Here is a 6,275-nt window from a genome sequence, read left to right as displayed (position 1 = left end):
CACGCACAAAACATATTGGGAACCAGAGGGTTAAATAGGGAAAATAATATTAACGTAATGGGAACCAGGTGTGTACAATCAAGACAAAACAAAATAGAAAAAGAAACGTAGATTGGTGGCAGCTAGAAAGCCGGTGACGACGACCTCCGAATGCCGCCCGAACAAGGAGAGGCACCAACTTCGGCGGAAGTCGTGACAGTTTGTCTATGTGTAACTCTGTGTTGTTTGATTTTGTCTCACTGCTTTGCATTATCTTGGTCAGGTAGCAGTTGTAAATAAGAACTTCTTCTCAACTGGCCTACCTGGTTAAATAAAGGTGAAATAACAAAAATAACAAAAATAAATGAGCCGTCCTCCCCTCAGCAGCCTCCACTGATATATACAGCAGTAGTAAAAAGTTTGGACACACCTACTCATTCAAGTTTTTTTTTTTAAATTTGACTATTTTCTACATTGTAGAATAATAGTGAAGACATCAAAACTATAAAATAACACATATGGAAAGAACACATATGGAATCGTGTAGTAAGAAAAAAAGTGTTTAACAAATCAAAATATATTTGAGATTTGAGATTCTTCAAAGTAATCATCATGAGGTAGTCATCTGCTATGATTTTCAATTAACAGATGTGCTTTGTTAAAAGTTCATTTGTAGAATTTCTTAATGCGTTTGAGCCAATCAGTTGTGTTGTGACACAGTAGAGGTGGTTTACAGAAGATAGCCCTATCTGGTGAAAGACCAAGCCAAAATCATGGCCAGAGAGACAACAGTCCATGATTACTTTAAAACATGAAGGCCAGTCAATACGGAACATTTCAAGAACATGGAAAGTTTCTTCAATTGCAGTCGCAAAAACCATCAAGCGCTATGATGAAACTGGCTCTACCACAGGAAAGGAAGACCCTGAGTTACCTCTGCTGTAGAGGATAAGTCCATAAGAGTTACCAGCCTCAGAAATTGCAGCCAAAATAAATACAAAGAGTTCATGTAACAGACACATCTCAACATCAACTGTTCAGAGGTGACTGTGTGAATCAGGCCTTCATGGTCAAATTGCTGTAAAGAAACCACTACTAAAGGACACCAATAAGAAGAAGAGACTTGCTTGGGCCAAGAAACATGAGCAAGGGATATTAGACCAGTGGAAATCTGTCCTTTGGTCTGACGACACCAAATATGACATTTTTGGTTCCAATTGCTATGTCTTTGTGAGACGCAGAGTAGGTGAACGGATGATCTCCGCATGTGTGGTTCCCACCGTGAAGCATGGAGGAGGAGGTTTGATGGTGTGGGGGTTCAGATTGCTTTATCTTCTGGTTTTAATGTAAGCAACCCAAAAGCACATTTTAGATTTTTCAGAAAAGCCAAGACAAAGGTGAAAATGGAAATGTGTCCACAAAAACCCGAAGATATGGTTTTTAGGAGGTTCAGTATTTCAACAAACTATTCCAGGTATTTTAGATTTGATGATAAAGCAAGGGGAAGAGGTTCATGTTTGTATATCAGCAGGTTAGAGTAACATTTATCAGCATTGAACCAAGGTCCTCAATGCTGCTAGTAAATTACTGCTATAGTACTGTAGGCTACGCAGATACAAAGGGTGTATCAATGGCCAATCCTGTGTTTATGTAAATAGGTCCCAGCTGCAAACACCATTCTGGAAAGTGCATGACCAAGAAGCTACAGGAGAGAGACATGGCAGCTGGAAAAGGCTTGCCTCCCATCTGCAAATGATCTACATAGTATCAAAGTTGACATGGTGCGCAACGCTACAGATATCAAAACACCCAATGAAAAATTCAAGCCCAGTTTAATGACTGTGATAGGAGACCACTGATTATGGATCAACAACATTGTAGTTACTACACAATACTAACCTAATTGACAGAGAGAAAAGAAGGAAGCCTGTAGAGAAAAAAAAACATTCCAAAACATGCATCCTGTTTGGAATAAGGCACTAAATAATGTATTCAAAAAATGTGTCAAAGCAATCAACTTTTTGTCCTGAATACGAATTGTTTGGTGTGGTGTTGCTTTACTGGTGACACTGTCTAGGATTTATTTTGAATTCAAGGCACGCTTAACCAGCATGGCTACTACAGAATTCTGCAGCGATATGCCATCCATCTGACAATAGACAATATGAAAATAGTGTTTTAGAATTTTGGGGGAAATGTATTACAAATAAAAACAGAAAAATTACATTTACATAAGTATTCAGACCCTTTGCTCTGTACTTTGTTGAAGCACCTTTGGCAGCAATTACAGCCTTGAGTCTTCTTGGGTATGACGCTACAAGCTTGGCACACCTGTATTTGGGAGTTGCTCCCATTCTTCTCTGTAGATCCTCTCAAGCTCTGTCAGGTTGGATGGGAAGTGTCTCTGCACAGCTATTTTCAGGTCTCTCCAGAGATATTTGAGTCCGGGCTCTGGCTGTATTTTCAAAAATGTCTAAAAACCTGTGTTTACTTTGTCATTATGGGGTATTGTGTGTAGATTGACGAGGAAATGTTTTTTATTTAATCCATTTTAAAATAAGGCTGTAATGTAACAAAATGTGGAATAAGTCTAGGGGTCTCTATATTTTTTAAATGTATTTTTATTTTTATTTCAGCTTTATTTAACCAGGTAGGCAAGTTGAGAACAAATTCTCATTTACAATTGCGACCTGGCCAAGATAAAGCAAAGCAGTTCGACACATACAATAACACAGAGTTACACATGGAGTAAAACAAACATACAGTCAATAATACAGTAGAAACAAGTCTATATACGATGTGAGCAAATGAGGTGAGATAAGGGAGGTAAAGGCAAAAAAAGGCCATGGTGGCAAAGTAAATACAATATGGCAAAGTAGAAATAAAATTTAAAAAAAAAAATATATATATATATACAGTGCCAGTCAAAGTAGCCAACATTTACCTTAATGACAGCTTTGTCATTCTCTCAACCATCTTCACCTGGAATGCTTTGAGACGCATCTAATGCAAAAATCAGGATAAAAAATAAATGGAACGCATCTAAGCACAGGCAAAATGCTAGAGGAAAACCTGGCTCAGTCTGCTTTCCACCAGACACTGGGAGATGAATTCACCTTCAGCAGGACAATAACCTAACACAAAAGGCCAAATCAACACGGGAGTTGCTTACCAAGAAGACAGTGAATGTTCTTGAGTGGCCGAGTTACAGTTTTGACTTAAATCTGCTTGAAGATCTATGGCAAAGACTGGAAAATGGTTGTTTAGCAATGATCAACAACCAATTTGACAGAGCTTGAATCATTTTGAAAAGAATAATGGGCAAATGTTTCACAATCCAGAAAGACACAGCTGTAATTGCTGCCAAAGGTGATTCTAACATGTATTGACTCAGGGGGTTGAATACTTATCTAATCAAGATGCAGTATATTACTGTTTTATTTTTACTAATGTTAGTAAAATGCCAATTAAATCCACACAACAAAATGTGTAAAAAGTCAAGGGGTGTGAATACTTTCTGAAGGCACTGTATATATCAGATAAAAAGGTGCACTAAAAGTTTCCTATCCAGCATTATGAATAAACCATGAGAGAGTGGTGAGACTCCATAGCCATAAAGTCCCAACCGTATAGTCAGTATATTCACCCATTATAAACTCAACAAAAAAAGAAACATCCTCTCACTGTCAACTGCGTTTCAGCAAACTTAACATGTGTGAATATTTGTATGAACATAACAAGATTCAACAACTGAGACAAACTGAACAAGTTCCACAGACATGTGACTCACAGAAATCGAATAATGTGTCCCTGAACAAAGGGAGGTCAAAATCAAAAGTAACAGTCAGTACCTGGTGTGGCCACCAGCTGCATTAAGTACTGCAGTGCATCTTCTCCTCATGGACTGCACCAGACTTGCCAGTTTTGTTGTGAGATGTTACCCCACTCTTCCACCAAGGCACCTGCAAGTTCCCGGACATTTCTGGGGGGAATGGCCCTAGCCCTCACCCTCTGATCCAACAGGTCCCAGACGTGCTCAATAGATCCGGGCTCTTCACTGGCCATGGCAGAACACTGACATTCCTGTCCTGCAGGAAATCACACACAGAACGAGCAGTATGGCTGGTGGCATTGTCATGCTGGAGGGTCATGTCAGGATAAGCCTACAGGAAGGGTGCCACATGAGGGAGGTGGATGTCTTAGCGCTGTCTTAGGCATCTCACAGTATGGACATTGCAATTTATTGCCCTGGCCACATCTGCAGTCCTCATGCCTCCTTGCAGCATGCCTAAGGCATATTCACGCAGATGAGCAGGGACCCTGGGCATCTTTTGGTGTTTTTCAGAGTCAGTAGAAAGGCCTCTTTCGTGTCCTAAGTTTTCACAACTGTGACCTTAATTGCCGTCTGTAAGCTGTTAGTGTCTTAACAACTGTTCCACAGGTGCATGTTCATTAATTGTTCATGGTTCATTGAACAAGCATGGGAAACAGTGTTTAAATGCTTTACAATGAAGATCTGTGAAGTTATTTGGATTTTTACGAATTATCTTTGAAAGACAGGGTCCTGAAAAAGGTATGTTTATTTTTTTGCTGAGTTTATGTGTAGATAGGGGTCATTCAGAATCTACTGTCTTCTGTTGTCCCCATGTGATTACATGTGTGTGAGGGGAATGTACACTCAGTCTGAATCTCTTCTATATATATATGTATATATATATACAAGTGGCTCTGGTAGTGCAGCTCATCCAGGATGGGACATCAATGCGAGCTGTGGCAAGAAGGTTTGCTGTGTCTGTCAGCGTAGTGTCCAGAGCATGGAGGCGCTACCAGGAGACAGGCCAGTACATCAGGAGACGTGGAGGAGGCCGTAGGAGGGCAACAACCCAGCAGCAGGACCGCTACCTTCGCCTTTGTGCAAGGAGGAGCAGGAGGAGCACTGCCAGAGCCCTGCAAAATTACCTCCAGCAGGCCACAAATGTGCATGTGTCTGCTCAAATGGTCAGAAACAGACTCCATGAGGGTGGTATGAGGGCCCGACGTCCACAGGTGGGGGTTGTGCTTACAGCCCAACACCGTGCAGGACGTTTGGCATTTGCCAGAGAACACCAAGATTGGCAAATTCGCCACTGGTGCCCTGTGCTCTTCACAGATGAAAGCAGGTTCACACTGAGCACATGACAGACGTGACAGAGTCTGGAGACGCCGTGGAGAACGTTCTGCTGCCTGCAACATCCTCCAGCATGACCGGTTTGGCGGTGGGTCAGTCATGGTGTGGGGTGGCATTTCTTTGGGGGGCCGCACAGGCCTCCATGTCCTCACCAGAGGTAGCCTGACTGCCATTAGGTACCGAGATGAGATCCTCAGACCCCTTGTGAGACCATATGCTGGTGCGGTTGGCCCTGGGTTCCTCCTAATGCAAGACAATGCTAGACCTCATGTGGCTGGAGTGTGTCAGCAGTTCCTGCAAGAAGAAGGCATTGGTGCTAATCCAATTGAGCACATCTGGGACATCATGTCTCGCTCCATCCACCAACGCCACGTTGCACCGCAGACTCTCCAGGAGTTGGCGGATGCTTTAGTCCAGCTCTGGGAGGAGATCCCTCAGGAGACCATCCGCCACCTCATCAGGAGCATGCCCAGGCGTTGTAGGGAGGTCATACAGGCACGTGGAGGCCACACACACTACTGAACCTCATTTTGACTTGTTTTAATTAAGGACATTATGTCAAAGTTGGATCAGCCTGTAGTGTGGTTTTCCACTCTAATTTTGAGTGTGACTCCAAATCCAGACCTCCATGGGTTGATAAATTTGATTTCCATTGATAATTTTTGTGTGATTTTGTTGTCAGCACATTCAACCATGTAAAGAAAAAAGTATTTAATAAGAATATTTCATTCATTCAGATCTAGAATGTGTTATTTTAGTGTTCCCTTTATTTTTTTGAGCAGTGTATAAATATATATATATATATAGAGAGAGAGAGAGAAACAGTCTCTGACTGCGTGATTTTCAAAGCTTTCTTCCTTTGATGTCTGGCCACTTACCCAGACACAGACACACACACACCTAGGAACGCTCGTACACACAAACAGACTCACACACATCTACACTTACATAGGACGAGACACTTTTGTTTCCCTGGCGATAGCATGGTGGCACTCAGGAACCAATAAGGATCTTCTCTTACTTGCTTATCAAAATACTGTAGTATACATCAAATTATTTACTACATGATTTAGATCGGAAAGCACATAAATTATTCGAAAAATAGATTATGCATCTGTAATCATTGATT

This window comes from Oncorhynchus tshawytscha, linkage group LG07 (assembly GCF_018296145.1).
Source record: "Oncorhynchus tshawytscha isolate Ot180627B linkage group LG07, Otsh_v2.0, whole genome shotgun sequence".
Taxonomy (NCBI): domain Eukaryota; kingdom Metazoa; phylum Chordata; class Actinopteri; order Salmoniformes; family Salmonidae; genus Oncorhynchus; species Oncorhynchus tshawytscha.
Note: the sequence above shows the minus strand (reverse complement) of the source record.